Source organism: Gobio gobio (assembly GCF_949357685.1).
Source record: "Gobio gobio genome assembly, chromosome: 20".
Classification (NCBI taxonomy): Eukaryota; Metazoa; Chordata; class Actinopteri; order Cypriniformes; family Gobionidae; genus Gobio; species Gobio gobio.
The window spans coordinates 46,600,360-46,617,859 of record NC_137113.1 but is presented as its reverse complement, the minus strand read 5'-3'; the positions used below and the strand labels follow the sequence as shown (position 1 = coordinate 46,617,859).

General features: G+C 41.2%; 1 long non-coding RNA gene across 1 annotated transcript in view; it reads left to right on the top strand.

Moving 5' to 3' along the window:
* The window catches only part of LOC307117028, a 177,943-nt gene that overhangs the window by 149,854 nt on the left and 10,589 nt on the right, over positions 1-17,500 (top strand). The window contains exon 2 of the long non-coding RNA XR_013815401.1: positions 4,865-4,938. This is a non-coding gene — a long non-coding RNA (uncharacterized lncRNA). The remainder of the gene's footprint in view (positions 1-4,864; positions 4,939-17,500) is intronic.

The following is a 17,500-nucleotide window of genomic DNA, read 5'->3' as shown; positions in this document are numbered from 1 at the left end:
AATTTTGATTCGGACCAAACTGAAAAGTCCGAAAATCCGGACCAAACAAGGTAGGTTTGAAAACGCCCTAAGCACTATACCAGTCAAAAGTTTGAGCTCCAGTTTTTTCTTTCAAAATCCCAGCAAGGATGCATTAAAAAATGTGTAATGTGACAAAAGATTCTATTTCAAATGAATGCTTTCTATTCGTCAAAGTTTTCAACGCTGATAATAATTAGACATGTTTATTGAGCAGCACATCATATTAGAATGATTTCTGAAGGATCATGTGACACTGAAGACTGGAGTAAAGATAACTTAAATTTTAACATACACTATATTGCCAAAAGTTTTGTGACGCCTGCCTTTACATGCTCATGAACTTTAATGCCATCCCATTCTTAATCTGTAGAGTTTTATATGGAGTCGGCCCACCCTTTGCAGCTTCAGCTCTTCTGGGAAGGCTTTCCTCAAGGTTTAGGAGTGTGTTTATGGGGAATCTTCTAGAAGCGCATTAGTGAGGTCAGGCACTGATGTTGGACGAGAAGGCCTGGCTCTCAGTCTCCGCTCTAATTCATCCCAAAGCTGTTCAATCGGGTTGAGGTCAGGACTCTGTGCAGGTCCACACCAAACTCGCTCCTCATGTCTTTATGGAGACGCTTTGTGCACTGGTCAGTCATGCTGGGACAGGAAGGGGCCGTCCCCAAACGGTTCCCACAAAGTTGGGAGCATGAAATTGTCCAAAATGTCTTGGTGAAGCATTAAGAGTTCCTTTCACTGGAACTAAGAGGCCAACCCCTGAAAAACAACTCCACCCCATAATCCCCCCTCCACCGAACTTTACACTTGGCACAATGCAGTCAGGCAAGTCCCGTTCTCCTGGCAACCGCCAAACCCAGACTCGTCCATGGGATTGCCAGAGAGAAGCGTGATTGGTCACTCAGAGAACACGTCTCCACTGCTCTAGAGTCCAGTGGCGGCGCACTTTACCCCACTGCATCCCACGCTTTGCATTGCACTTGGTGATGTAAGGCTTGGATGAGCAGCTCGGCCATGGAAACCCATTCCATGAAGCTCTACACACTGATCTTGAGCTCATCTGAAGGCTTGAGTTCTCTGAGCTCCTGAGAGCGGCCCATTCTCTCACTAATGTGTGTAGAAGCGAACACACACACACACACACACACACACACACACACACACACACACACACACACACACACACACACACACACACACACACACACACACACACACACACACACACACACACACACACACACACCATGAAGCCATGAAGAGTTGAACACCTGAACTCAGTGATTTGGAGGGGTGTCACAATACTTTTGGCAATATAGTGTATTTTCACATAGAAAACAGCTATTTTAAATTCTAATTATATTTCACATGTAAACCCTCACGCTCAAAATAATGAATTGCTTTGAGTAGAGCCAACTTAAATTAAACACATTAGTTCAATCAAATTAACTTTTATGAGTATTCAGAACTTTCTTTTTCATTTGCGTTCTCAAAACTGACACATTTGAAGTAATCTGAATTGTTTCATTGTTTTGAGTTTTAGTCTAGTCAGTGATTTTATTGCCGTCCGTCTCCCACCACCCGCATAAAAATGAGTGATGCACCGATCATGATTTTACATGGCCGATTCCGATACCGATTTTTTTTTCAAGAAAACTGTCCGATTCCGATACCGATTTCCGATTTTTAAAACAAAATATATTTTTACACAATAAAAGACTGAAAGTATACATGAACAAGATATTAACTTGGTATTTAACAGGCTAAATTGACTTTTGGCTAATGAAAACAAGTCCGCAATCTGAAATTAACTGGAAATTGAATTGAAAATTAAAAGGCTGAAAGGTGACATTAAAGGCAACAACTGCATATTCTGCAATCCAAACAAAGATGTTACTTAAATCAGCATTTGTTTTTAAATTCAGTGTAAAGAAAAAAAGTCTTTACCAGTGAAATTAAATAAAACCAAAGTATATAATTGTTCCAAAATGTTAAATCAAATAATGTTTAGTGCAACGAAAAAAACTAAGATGCTACAGCAGGTGCTTTTTAAATCAAATTAAGTCAATGTAATTTTAAGGTAAAATAAAGATGATCATCCTATAGGCTACAGAACTGATAGTATTTCATTTCTAAAGTGCATGCATGTTCTTCTTTAGGCTACAAAAAGAAGTATTTAGGCTTTGTCACAAGTTAGTCTGTTTCGTTCTAATCCGATCCAACACGTGAGAAGCTGAGCTGAACAAATGCTCAGGGTGGAGAGATAAGCTCGCGCAACTTCAGCTCGCGCAGGAAAGCGGATCTTCATTCCCTTCAGCGGATCTCGTCTCTTCCCTCAGTTATCCAGGTTCCGTTTGTAACACACAAGTGACATGTTTGCGAATGATTGCAATATAGGCGTATGTGCACGCGGGCGCACTTCCGGAAAAATCGGCAGAAAAATACAAAGAAAACCTGAGCTCCGGTTTTTGGCCGGTCAACCGGTGCATCCCTAGTAAAAATCCCTGGCCGAATGACCTCCTGCTTTAGACAAACACCAAGGTCATGTGGTCATTTAATTGCTGTCCGAATCCACATCTCTGAGTTTTCAAGAATATATCACTTCCAAATTCACTGTTTATATCCTTTTTGACCCCTGCAGAGCACCGTACGGTTGCGCTTCACTGTCATTTGGATGCATTTCTAGACTTGTATTTCTTTAAATGCTGGTGAGTATTTTCAAGAGCAATATATTTCATCACCGCTCAAAAAATAAAAGGAAGAAAACACGTAAACATTTGAATTGGGCCGTTATTTACGGCAGTATTTATTCTTATCATACCAGGCATATGATATTTTATTTACAGCATGTTATTGACCACGTGAGCAGCGCGTTCTCGATCACACAACTCTCCACCGTGAATAAATCACCCTCCGGATGCACAAGCTTTAGGTTTTATCACTGAGGTGGCATGCACATTTATTTTTACGACTTCCATGTGAGAAACAGAGGCAAACGGCGCATGAGATGCGTCACGACCAAACGTTAGCGATTGGTTATGGCAGATCCAGAGCGGCTCAGTTTAGTTTTTTTGGCTTCGTTTGAGAACAGATTTGTTAACTGCTCATTGCCGTTCTCTTTCAAAAATTATCACCTTCGCCGCAAGTTTGATTGACAGGCGATCTGACCAATCACATCGCCCAATCTGCCGTTTTGTCCGACAAAGCGGTCAGGAGAGTTAGTAGATTAACGTCAGTGGACTTGAACTTGGAAAAACGGTGTGTGCTGACGTCTTTCTGCGGTTGAAACAACATTTATTTTAGTGTTCATTCATGTTTATTTGATGCTTATCAATGAACTAGAAGGAAGAGATGATCGGTTCAGCTTTAACTGAGGCGCTACAGCGATCACCACACATTAAAGAGACACAAAACACTATTTATTGTTTACATTTCTTTAAAAAATTACAATTTCAAAGTTGAGACCTGTTTGTCGGCGTGTTGTCAGTGTCCTTTGCTCCTCGATGTATTTTCTCTACGTGAGAATGTGTGTGTGTGTGTGTGTGAGAGCGCAGCTTGTCGGACATAGCAACAGTAACTAAAGGGGGCGGGTCTTTGCGAACGGTCAATTCAAGTTTGGAGCAACTAAAATGTATGAGTACAAAATAAAAATATGCATTCTTGAATTCTTCCATCCATCCATCCATCCATCCATCCATCCATCCATCCATCCATCCATCCATCCATCCATCCATCCATCCATCCATCCATCCATCCATCCATCCATCCATCCATCCATCCATCCATCCATCCTCTTTCTTTCTTTCTTTCTTTCTTTCTTTCTTTCTTTCTTTCTTTCTTTCTTTCTTTCTTTCTTTCTTTCTTTCTTTCTTTCTTTCTTTCTTTCTTTCTTTCTTTCTTTCTTTCTTTCTTTCTTTCTTTCTTTCTTTCTTCCATCCACTCTCTTCCTTTCTTCATTCCTTCCATATTTCAATCCATCCATCCATCCATCCATCCATCCATCCATCCATCCATCCATCCATCCATCCATCCATCCATCCATCCATCCATCCATCCATCCATCCATCCACACATCCACCCTCTTCCTTCCTTCCTTCCTTCCTTCCTTCCTTCCTTCCTTCCTTCCTTCCTTCCTTCCTTCCTTCCTTCCTTCCTTCCTTCCTTCCTTCCTTCCTTCCTTCCTTCCTTCCTTCCTTCCTTCCTTCCTTCCTTCCTTCCTTCCTTCCTTCCTTCCTTCCTTCCTTCCTTCCTTCCTTCCTTCCTTCCTTCCTTCCATCCATCCACCCTCTTCCTTCCTTCCTTCCTTACTTCCATCCACTCTTCCTTCCTTCCATCCATCCATCCATACATACATACATACATACATCCATCCATCCATCCATCCATCCATCCATCCATCCATCCATCCATCCATCCATCCATCCATCCATCCATCCATCCATCCATCCATCCATCCATCCATCCATCCATCCATCCATCCATCCATCCATCCATCCATCCATCCATCCATCCATCCATCCATCCATCCATCCATACATCCATCCATACATCCATACATACACACATTTTTTAAAGTTTTGCCAACTTATTTGGGTTTACAGTGTATTTTTGATCAGATAAAGGCAGCTTTGGTGCACAGGAGAGACTTTTTTCAAAACTTTAAAAATCTTTCCAACCCCAAACTTCTGCACGGTAGATATATAACAAGATCATATTTAATGCTTTGCCTCATGAGATTCGAAATGATAACCTAAGCAGATCAAACAAAGACTGAACGTCATGAATTTGATTTTTGTTGTTGACACAGTGTCTCCGTTCTGACTGGACCTCGTCTGTTTTGTTTCAGATGCATCATCCGCCCAAATGCGATGGGACGCTTCAGCTTGCTGACGTCTGTCCAGATGGAGGGACATTTGTCTGGTAAAACATCATGTTGTTTCATCAAATAAACTCTCCCACCTGAACACATAGGCTGGTCTCACAGGATGCGTAGTGAGGATCTGTGCAGTAAATAAAATCTGTGTAGATTTCCAAAGCCTGAATTTATCGCTCAAGTGCTCTCGATCTCACTTCAGCAGAGGATCCAGGACTATAATGTCTATCCAACCGTGAACCCGAGGGAAAGAATGCAGCAGACTCAGATGTTATCAGCCTCTGGCTCACATTCACAGCTCTGATCCTGCTCCAATTAAAGTTGGAAAGTTTAAATTCCTCCCGTATTTATTTATTTATTGCATTGCCTGAAAACTCTCTTCACTCTCTTCCTTATTTCCATCCATCCATCCATCCATCAGTGGGAGTGGAGTGGCGTGATTTTGAATGGAGTGAGGAGCAGATTTTTTAAAAGTCGGAGCGTCATGGTTTTCACTCCACTACCGCTCCATCACGAGTACAGTTCCTGTCAACGGCCCATAATATAACTGTATTTTTATCCAGAACACACATGTTAAACACGTTTAACTAGCTTCAGTGCCGCCGCTTAGAGCCCTGCACGGGCCTCAAATCTAGGCCCTAGCCCGGCCCATGTCCGACAGATTTTCAAAATGGAGCTCGTGTTTTGTTAAAAAAAATGTATCCTCCCTATTACACATTGTTGCAGCCATTAAAATAGTTCAGTTTTGTTTTTAAAGGGCACCTATTATGCAAAATCCACTTTTACATGATGTTTGAACATAAATGTGTGTTGACAGTGTGTGTAAACAACCACCCTATAATGATAAAAATCCACCAAGTATTTTTTTTTAATCTCCAAAAATCATAAACAGTGTTTCAGAACAAGCTGTTCTCAGATTCTCTGCAGTGTGACATCACAGGCCCGCCCGCAAGGCTTGACTGACACTGCCATTTTAACACAGGAGATATTTATATGCTACGCCCTCTTCTAAAGACGGGGCGGGGATATGCAGCTCATTTACATTTAAAGCGGTACACACCAAAACAGCGCTTTTTATGGACAGGCCTCAAAATGACATTTTCAACAAGTTATAATAAATTATCTGTGGGGTATTTTGTGCTGAAACTTCACAGACACATTTTGGGGACACCCAAGACCAATATGACATCTTGTAAAAAGGGGCATAATAGGTGCCCTTTAATGTCAAAGTAGTTATATTTCGTTTCGTTTCTTTATTCTATTTTGTTTTGTTTGTTAAATTAAAGTTTTTGTTTTTTGACGACCAAGCGGCCAGCGGCTGACAGTGAGTTAACCACATTTGTTCAATTTCGCCTCTCAAATCAACACTTGACTTGTCTTGCTTATAATAAAATCTATAGATATAAAACACTTCAAGCATCACAATATCACCACCAACACCACCACAGTAAAAAGGCATTTTTGACAAGCTGAGGCAGGCTGATGCTGCTCGCAAACGAAACGGGCTACGCAATCTAAACATTTCGCTATATGCACATTTAATTTAGCCTGACGTCGTCATACTCAATTCTAGTCAGAATATGAGTCTGATCTGTTCTGTTGGGCTGTGATTATGGGGCGCGTTTCAACCGAACCAGGAAAGACATCAATTGGATAGACCTACAACCAATCAGAGCAACGGAGCGACGCATAACATTAGTTGTCAAATGTCAACAGAACTCAACTGACCTGTGTTGCCAAGTCCGCGGGTTGAAGCGACCACAATTATGTGATATACAGACCCAGGAATGCGAATTTTAGCAGGAAGCCCTGACAAAATAACACATATTTTACCCCCCAAATACCTTTTTTTCCTGGAGAACCCCCCCTGGAAAGCTATTGGGCTTGTTTTTGGCTAGTTTTGAGTAGAATTGTGCGGGTTTTGTTGTAAAAACTTGGCAACCCTGTCTGCACGCACGCTGGAATAAGTAACGTTAGAAGAAGAAGATGAGTGTAAACGATCTTTGCCGGTGTTGTAAAAAAAGAATTTAAGGAAACACAGAGAACTTACAACACCATCATCATTCCTGAGAGAAATAGTAAAGGTGAACGCATATACCAACAAGTTCTCCATTTAGGATTAGAACAAATTCAACCCAAGCGCCTTTGATGACGTGATGATGACGTTACTGTTGATCATCTGTCCATCATCGTCTAAAGCCCGCCCTGACAATTTCATTGGTCCGAAAAGTTTCTGTTCAGGCATAATTACTCCTCTACGGATCAAGTCCAGACCGAAATGCCAGAGTTAAAATGTTGTAGGCGGGGCTAAATTCGGCTGGCATCCAGGCTACATTTAACAGAGTTCACATCAACGAAAGCAACAGATATGAGCTGCATTTGATTCATCAGCTCATTTCAACATCAAAGACCGCAATATGAGAACGCGCAACCTAAGCACTGGTAAGAGCATTCAAGCCTTGTTTATACTCGACGCGTCCGCACGAGCGCGAGGGTGCACGCTGAAAAAATGACGTCAACGTGGAGTTCGCGTTGGGTGCGCAAGACCCCATTTCGCCTGGCGGTGTGCAGCACATTTTTTGTAACAGCGCACGCGACTCCGCATCCGAAGATGAGCGAGTTCTAGGCGAATCTAGCCGAGCATGACGTCTCATCACACCGGCGCCCAGTTTGCACGTACAAATTAGGTGCTTATATTTACAAAACGAGCCTACAAAAGCAGAAATAAGCCCATTTAAATAAAGATCCATGTTTAATAAATAAAAAAACCACGAAACTAAATGAAAATATTTAGTGAAATTAGGAAATATTTAAGAGTTTGTTAATTTAGTTGTATACATGTGTGCATATATTGTGTTCTCATGTCACAAGTAATATCAAGGTTTATTGAGTTTTACACGATTATTTTGTAGTGTGGTTGTTGGTGAGGTGTACTAAAATAAATATCGTCACCTGTGTAGCTATAAGGGGGGTAACTGTACACGTATTCGTACCGAACCGTTTCGGTACAGGGCTTTCGGTTCGGTGCGCGCGTGTACCGAACGGTTTCGAATGCAATCCTAAACAGTTAACAGTCGGCTTGTTTTAAGCGCGCAACACACTTCAATCCAAGTTCCCACACGAACATATTAAGTATTCAGTCCATTTTATCACGAAATTCAAATGATAAATGCCGTTTTGACACTCTTTTATGTGACGACTGATCTTATCATATGTCGTGTAATCGCTCAATCAGTGTTTCAACCGCGGAAAGACGTCACACAGCTTGTAAACAATTTCACGTAGCGTCATAATTTCTCCTTTTTTGGAGTGTTTTTTTTGTTGTTTTTAGTTGTAGGCGATATGAGACGCTAAACAGAGCTTTTTTAACCTGCATTAATGCCTCGCCAAGACAGCCCTTTTAATATTTGATATTAGAATAAATTTATGAATGAGTTCTAGGCGAATCTAGCCGAGCATGACGTCTCATCACACCGGCACCCAGTTTGCACGCACAAATTAGGTGCTTATATTTACAAAACGAGCCTACAAAAGCAGAAATAAGCCCTTTTAAATAAAGATCCATGTTTAATCAAAAAAAAAAAAATCCCGAAACTAAATGAAAATGTTTAGTGAAATTAGGAAATATTTAAGAGATTGTTAATTTAGTTGTATACATGTGTGCATATATTTTGTTCTCATGTCACAAGTAATAATATCAAGGTTTATTGAGTTTTACACGATTATTTTGTAGTGTGGTTGTTGGTAAGGTGTACTAAAATAAATATCGTCATCTGTGTAGCTACATTCTTCTACTTCTTCTCACCGCTGTTTCCTGATGGTTTATCCACCTGTTTCCGGGGGGCGCTACTGTAAAAAAGAACGTGGGTACAACTTCCGGTGAGGCGGCGGAAGTAGTATTCCAATGGTGTTTTGTGTGCTAGTTAGTGGAGAGGCTAAGTGTTTTTCGGATCATTGGCAAGGTTTCAAAATGATCATTTTTACTTTTTGTTTTATCAGATGGTGCCACAAGGGTTAAGTGAAGGTTACTGTGAAGCAACATTTACAGAATGACACACACTAAACATTTCATTTAGTACATTTATTAGTTAATTAATAATATCACAATACAATAAACAATTACATTTTTGTGTCCTTAATTGTCCTTTCTTACTTTACTGACCTTCCACAAAAGTTGAATGAATTCTATAAATGCACATAACAAATGTATGCAGTCGTTTAAGTCGGATACATTTTCTATCCGATACGAAAACGTGCGCATAAACTACGATGGAAATGCATAAAGTCCCGCTTGTTTACTTTGAACCGGAAGACGCTCCCACTTTTGACGCAAGGCTTCATCGGGCGTAGGAAACTTGTGGATAGAACAATTACTCCGAGTCGCCCTCTGTCGTTTCAAAGAATAGTACAGCGTCGAGCGCGTCGAGTATAAACGCCTCGTCCGTTTGGGGAGGAGCGCGCGCAGTCAGCGGAGGCTCACGCTGCGGAGCCAGGCGAAAGTATAAACAAGGCTTTAGGTCTCATTAGTTTTAATGAATATGATTGTATTTTTGAGCATCTGAGACTTTGCGTATTTTCAGTTTCACTTGCAGCAGTTTGCGTGTTGGCTTCATTTGCGGCAATGCGTGTTGCATAGCACCGTACTCAAAACAATGTGCAAGCCAGTCTTGTCAGTCGCGGTATCATGATCTCATGTTGTTTCCACCAGCGCAGCACATCTCATTGTTTCTTTTAATTAATGAATGTTATATATAGAGATGCACCGATTGCAATATTCTTGGCCGATTCCGATTTCCGATTTTTTGTTAATGAGATCGGCCGATACCGATTTTTGCCGATTCCGATTTTCTTTCTAAGAACTAAAATTGACAGCATATACAAACAAAAATCCACTTTATCTTCAAAGCAAAATTATTTTTATTCTAAAACAAATTATTAAACACTACAACAGGATCTTCTCGCACTTAAAAAAATAAGTGTTCTGTGCCTGGAAAGATGTAGAAATAACAAATAACTGAAAATCAGTTGCTTTATGAAACAAAACATTATAAATTTACCTTTTTTCTCTCTTTTACTTGTCTTACAAAAGTCAAAAGATCCTATGAATGAACAAACCTGAAGTGTACAGTACTCCTCCAAATAATAGTTCAGTTATTGGGTAATAAATGTTGCCAGCTAGTGATGTCACGGTACCAAAATTCCAGTAGCTGGTACCAATACCATAAACATTGTATTAATTTTACAGCTAAATGTTTTTTACTATATATTTTTTTATTTATTTAACCATTAAAAAAAGTATTAAATGTATTAAGTTTATTATTTATGATGATAATCATTATAAGTAAATAATACATAAACATTTAAAGGCTGTATGCTGTTTAAAAGTAAACATTGTTTATAAAAAAGATCAAGTGAAAAATAATCAACCATTTAAGCATAATTATTATTATTATTACATAGAGACAGCGCTAAATCTACTGTAGGCTACAATAGTAGCCCAATATATTCTGTCAATTAAATTTTTTTTAAACCAAACTTTTATTTTGACGGGTTGCTGTGAAGACCTTTGAGTGTCTGTGTTCATGATATGACAGTTTTCTCAAATGAAACAGTCAATTTTCATCCAGCGCCATGAAGTCCTTATTTTCTTTGTAATTGCTTTGGTCTTTTCGCTGCTTATACCAAGGAAAGATAGGAGAGGCTGCAGACCTGTGGCTGGCTCTGAGCTCTGGCCAGCTTCAGCCGTTTGACCTTTACTAACGTTACCTTCTTCAAACTGGGCATGTTCCGCGGGTGATGGAGTTTTAAGTGTCTAATTAGGTTTGTCGTGTTGTGCGCTTTCCTGGTGGTTCCCCCGCGGTTTATTTTAACCTTACAAGTTTTACAAATGGCATAATTAGCGTCTTCTTCGCTTGTGCTTACAGCCGCATGTAGACCGATCGGCTCAGAATCGGAGACGGCCGATCACCAATCTGGGCCGATCATGCAGAAATCAATCGGTGCATCTCTAGTTATATAAAACGAAGGAGAAGACTAAAAAAGGCCCGAAGCCCGGCCCGCATTTGAGGTATGACTTGGCCTGGAGCCCGCCGCTTCCACCACGCGCTGCGTAGGGCACCAAGTGCTCAGGGGCACCACAAGGAAATGCTCTCCACCCACCGCGGGCATCATAAAGTAATTGCGCTTTTTTTTGGGGATGTTATAGTTCAAGGATTTTTTTTGTACCTTCTACATACTGAATATGATCGGGTGAAAGCACATCTTAAACAGGTAGCACTTATTCACACACACAAGCGTTCTCTCTAATGCATTCAAACAATAGTATTTCAGGGCTTACCTGCTTACAGTCTGTATCTGATTTTGAATGAGCAGAAATCTGTAATGTATAGTGACCCGTAGATAAAATAACGGATGAAAACGTACTATTTTCATCTTTCCAAACTAAATTTGCACTGCAAAAAACAGCAATGATATTTAACTGTTAATGCTGATAAAGCCTAATGAGCTCGGCATGACGTAGGAAAAAATGTTTGCACACTATGTTCCAATAAACCACGTTGAAACTATCGCCTATTGTTTATTTATTTTTTCATTTAATGTATGTTATAAAGCGAACTTTTGTGATATTTCAGAGCTTGCTTAACCCTTTGGGGTTCTTCATTTATGGGTCACACTCAGGACCTTTAAGGGCGGGATTAAGATGAAAAAGATTTGAGTAAAATCAATGAAATATATTTTTGTTCAATAATATTTTTTCTTTTCTTTTTTGGTGTTTTGAGGTTATGATTTATGATTAATATTTATGCAATAATTATGACCCATTTTTTCCCATTGAATATAATAAAAAATGTATATATTTATATAATTTTATTTTTATTAAAGCTATATTTCATTTTAGAGTCAAGCCTAGGCCTCTTGAAAGCAATTTTTGTAAATGAGATCGGTGCCATCCGGTGGACACTTTGAGCATTTTTATCACGCAATAAAAAAATAGTCACACTCAGGACCTTCGGGTCAAAAATGACCCCCATAGGAAATGAATGGGAAATTGGCAAAAATATGTTTTTTTTTGTGCATACAATCTACAAATCAGCCAGGATGCAGAAAAAAGGACTCAACAGTGAAGGGGTGAATCTCTAAAACATCAAGAGTGCAAAACTCACACACACACACACACTTATACACACAAAAACACGCACACACAAATTAACGCGTGCCATTCCAAAAGCTAATTGTGTTTTTGTGTGTGTGTGAGTTTTTTTGTCTGTTTTGCACTCTTGATGTTTTAGAGATTCACCCCTTCACTGTTGAGTCCTTTTTTCTGCATCCTGGCTGATTTGTAGATTGTATGCACACAAAAAACTAATTTCCCATTCATTTCCTATGGGGGTCATTTTTGACCCAAAGGTCCTGAGTGTGACTATTTTTTTTACGACCACTTAGACTTTTCAAATCCTGTCCCCAGTTTTTTGGGTGGTTTCATATACCAAGTACCAATAAAGTCACCAAGTTTCGGACCATTCCGATGAAGCTACGATTTTTAACATAAAAAAAAAAAAGAATTTGGGTCAGAAATGACTGAAGAGCCCCAGAGGGTTTAATAGACTAGCGTTTATCCACAAATTTCCTCGGAGCAAAGACGGAGCAGTGTTTCTGATATCAGTGAGCGAGGAGTGGAGCGGGGAGTGGGAAATGGTAAACCCGGAGCGGAGCTGGAGTGGAGCGGAGTGATTATTGAATGCTTTGAGTGTGGAGGGGAAATGGCTGCCGCTCCACTCCGCTCACATACTCTGCCATCTCCATTCTCTTCCATATTTCCTTCCTTCCTTCCATCCATCCATCCTCTTCCTTCCATCTTGCTAATCCATCCATCCATCCATCCATCCATCCATCCATCCATCCATCCATCCATCCATCCATCCATCCATCCATCCATCCATCCATCCATCCATCCATCCATCCATCCATCCATCTATCCATCTATCCATCTATCCATTCACCCTTTTCCTTCCATCTGTCAATCCATCCATCCATCTATCTATCCATCCCTCCATTCATCCACTCACCCTCTTCCTTCCATCCCTCCATTCTTCCATCCATTCTTCCATCCACCCTTCCATCCACCCTTCCTTCCTTCCTTCCTTCCTTCCTTCCTTCCTTCCTTCCTTCCTTCCTTCCTTCCTTCCTTCCTTCCTTCCTTCCTTCCTTCCTTCCTTCCTTCCTTCCATCCATCCATCCATCCATCCATCCATCCATCCATCCATCCATCCATCCATCCATCCATCCATCCATCCATCCATCCATCCATCCATCCATCCATCCATCCATCCATCCATCCATCCATCCATCCATCCATCCATCCATCGTACTTTTAAGCACTTTTACTCAAGTGGAAATTTAAAAGGAGTATTTCTACTTTTTTGGAGTGTTTTTTGTTGTTGTATGTTTTTAGTTGTAGGCGATATGGGACGCTAAACAGAGTTTTTTTAACCTGCATTAATGCCTCGCCAAGACAGGCATTTTAATATTTGATATTAGAATACATTTGAGAATACATCTCAGCCTCCCCGGGAAAGTCTATGCCAGGGTACTGGAGAGGAGAATTCGGCCGATAGTGGAACCTCGGATTCAGGAGGAACAGTCTGGTTGTCGTGCCGGTCGTGGAACACTGGACCAGCTCTATACCCTCTACAGGGTGCTGGAGGGTTCATGGGAGTTTGCCCAACCAGTCCACATGTGTTTTGTGGATTTGGAGAAGGCATTCGACTGTGTTCCTCGTGGCATCCTGTGGAGGGTGCTCGGGGAGTATGGGGTCGGCGGCCCCTGCTTAGGGCTGTTCGGTCCCTGTACGACCGGAGCAAGAGTTTGGTCCGCATTGCCGGCAGTAAGTCAGACCTGTTCCCGGTGCATGTTGGACTCCGGCAGAGCTGCCCTTTGTCACCGGTTCTGTTCATAATTTTTATGGACAGAATTTCTAGGCGCAGCCAAGGGCCGGAGAGTGTCCAGTTTGGGGACCATACGATTTCGTCGCTGCTTTTTGCGGATGATGTTGTCGTGTTGGCCTCCTCAGACCAGGACCTTCAGCATGCACTGGGACGGTTTGCAGCTGAGTGTGAAGCGGCTGGGATGAGGATCAGCACCTCCAAGTCCGAGGCCATGGTTCTCAGTCGGAAAAGGGTGGCTTGCCCACTTCAGGTTGGTGGAGAGTTCCTGCCTCAGGTGGAGGAGTTCAGGTATCTCGGGGTCTTGTTCACGGATGGAACGGGAGATTGACAGACGGATCGGTGCAGCTTCTGCAGTGATGCGGTCGATGTACCGGTCTGTCGTGGTGAAGAAGGAGCTGAGCTGTAAGGCAAAGCTCTCGATTTACCGGTCGATCTACGTTCCTACTCTCACCTATGGTCATGAGCTGTGGGTCATGACCGAAAGGACAAGATCCCGGATACAGGCGGCCGAAATGAGCTTTCTCCGTAGGGTGGCTGGGCGCTCCCTTAGAGATAGGGTGAGAAGCTCGGTCACTCAGGAGGAACTCAGAGTAGAGCCGCTGCTCCTCCACATCGAGAGGGGACAGCTGAGGTGGATCGGGCATCTGTTTCGGATGCCTCCTGGACGCCTTCCCAGGGAGGTGTTTCGGGCATGTCCAACCGGGAGGAGGCCCCGGGGAAGGCCTAGGACGCGCTGGAGAGATTATGTCTCCCGGCTGGCCTGGAAACGCCTTGGGGTTCCCCCGGAAGAGCTGGAGGAAGTGTCTAGGGAGAGGGAAGTCTGGGCGTCTCTGCTTACACTGTTGCCCCCGCGACCCGGCCCCGGATAAGCGGAAGATGATTGATGGATGGATGGATGGAGAATACATTTATGATATTTTAAGATTAATTCAACATTTTGCCACGTTTTGCATAATTTGATGCACATGATGCAAATATTTTTTTGATAATGTTAAAGGGTTAGTTCACCCCAAAATGAAAATTCTGTCATTAATTACTTACCCTCATGTCGTTCGACACCCGTAAGACCTCAAGATCTTCAGAACACAAATGAAGATATTTTAGTGTAAATCTGATGGCTCTGAAAGGCCTCCATTGGCACAATGGCACGGTTCACTCTCAAGACCCTTAAAAGGTACTAAAGACGTCGTTACAAAGTCCATCTCACTACAGTGGTTCTACAATAACTTTATGGATTGACGAGAATAGTTTTTGTGCGCAAAAAAAACCTAAATAACGACTTATATAGTGATGACGATTTCAAAACACGGCATCATGAAGCTTCGAAGCGTTATGAATCAGTGAGTCGATTCATGATTCGGATCGCGTGTCAAACTACTGAAATTTGGCGATCCAAACCGCTGATTCGACTCACTGATTCATTACGCTTCGAAGCTTCATGATGCCTTGTTTTGAAATCGGTCATCACTATATAAGTCGTTATTTAGGATTTTTTTGCGCACAAAAACTATTCTCGCTGATTTATATAGTTATTGTAGAGCCACTGTAGTGAGATGGACTTTGTAACGACGTCTTTAGCGTCTTTTAAGGGTCTTGAGAGTGTAAAGTGCATTGAGCCAATGGAGGCCTTTCAGAGCCATCAGATTTACACTAAAATATCTTCATTTGTGTTCTGAAGATGAACGGAGGTCTGACGGGTGTCGAACGACATGAGGGGAAGTAATTAATGACAGAATTTTCATTTTTGGGTGAACTAACCCTTTAAGCGATTTACTTTTTTTGCAATGTATGTACATTTATTCAAATGTGTTTTCCCACAGTAAATATTGCAATAGTGACATTCACATAACAAACGGAACATGTTGAAAATCTGCTTGTTTGATTTAAATCAACCTCTCGGACATAAAAGTTCCCCTTGTTGAAAAAACACTAGAAAGGCTGCAAAAGCATTTCAAGATAAGATTCATATCAGGAAACCCATCTGCAGTATCACAACAACCAGTCTGCTGTTGTTTTGAGTGAAGACACAAACGTTACTTTAGACGTCTCTGTAATTAACACCAATCAAAAATGACGCTTTGTGTCAAACTGTAGAAGTTTAAACTTTTAAAGGCTTTCTGACGTGCTGTGTGTAAGTGTCAGGGCTGTTTTGGTGGAGATGGAGGGATGAGATTGACCTGATTAATAGTTTGAGAACCTTCACAGTGAAGCAGGAGGTCAGCGTGACTGCTCGTAGTTTCACTGATCTCTTCAGTAGAGCTTATGTGAAAATCAAAGGCCAAAAAGAAAAGAAGTTCTGACAGATCTTAGTGCTCGTCTCCATCCTGATTCGCTAATGCTGTCTTTCATCTCCGCGGTCGCTGCCATCTCGCCAGTTACGGTCGCATCGCCATGGCAATGTGCAGAAAACAAATGACTAGCCGTGATGTCATAGTTGGACAGCTTTATTTGCACCCACAGAGTGGAAGACGAGGACTGTGGGAGTGCAGGATTCTGGCAGGTCAGCAGGGCTGTGCAGTAACTCTAGAGGAGGATGCTACTGTATCCTATTGTTTCTCTGTGCTACCTGCAGTCAATGCGCTTTAAAAGGTTACAGTTAGCATGACAAAAGAAATCCGACTGGAACAAGCCCTTCTCTTAACCCACTGGATCACTGCAGAGCAGGAGAGCAGTGTGAAACTCATCACGCTAGCCCACATCTGAGCTGCAGAGGATGACTGTCTGTCTGTCTGTCTGTCTGTCTGTCTGTCTATCAATCATTCTATCTATCTATCTATCTATCTATCTATCTATCTATCTATCTATCTATCTATCTATCTATCTATCTATCTATCTATCTATCTATCTATCTATCTATCTATCTATCTATCTATCTATCTATCTATCTATCTATCGTTCTATCGTTCTATCGTTCTATCGTTCTATCGTTCTATCGTTCTATCGTTCTATCTATCTATCGTTCTATCGTTCTATCGTTCTATCGTTCTATCTATCTATCTATCGTTCTATCGTTCTATCGTTCTATCTATCTATCGTTCGTTCTATCTATCTATCTATCGTTCGTTCTATCTATCTATCTATCGTTCGTTCTATCTATCTATCTATCGTTCGTTCTATCTATCTATCTATCGTTCGTTCTATCTATCTATCTATCGTTCGTTCTATCTATCTATCTATCGTTCGTTCTATCTATCTATCGTTCTATCTATCTATCGTTCGTTCTATCTATCTATCGTTCGTTCTATCTATCTATCGTTCGTTCTATCTATCTATCGTTCGTTCTATCTATCTATCGTTCGTTCTATCTATCTATCGTTCTATCTATCGTTCTATCTATCGTTCTATCTATCGTTCTATCTATCGTTCTATCTATCGTTCTATCTATCGTTCTATCTATCGTTCTATCTATCTATCGTTCTATCTATCTCTATCGATCGTTCTATCTATCTATCTATCTCTATCGATCGTTCTGTCTGTCTGTCTGTCTGTCTGTCTGTCTGTCTGTCTGTCTGTCTGTCTGTCTGTCTGTCTGTCTGTCTATCTATATATCTATTGTTCTATCAATCGATCGTTCTATCTATTGATCATTCTATCTATCTATCTATCTATCTATCTATCTATCTATCTATCTATCTATCTATCTATCTATCTATCTATCTATCTA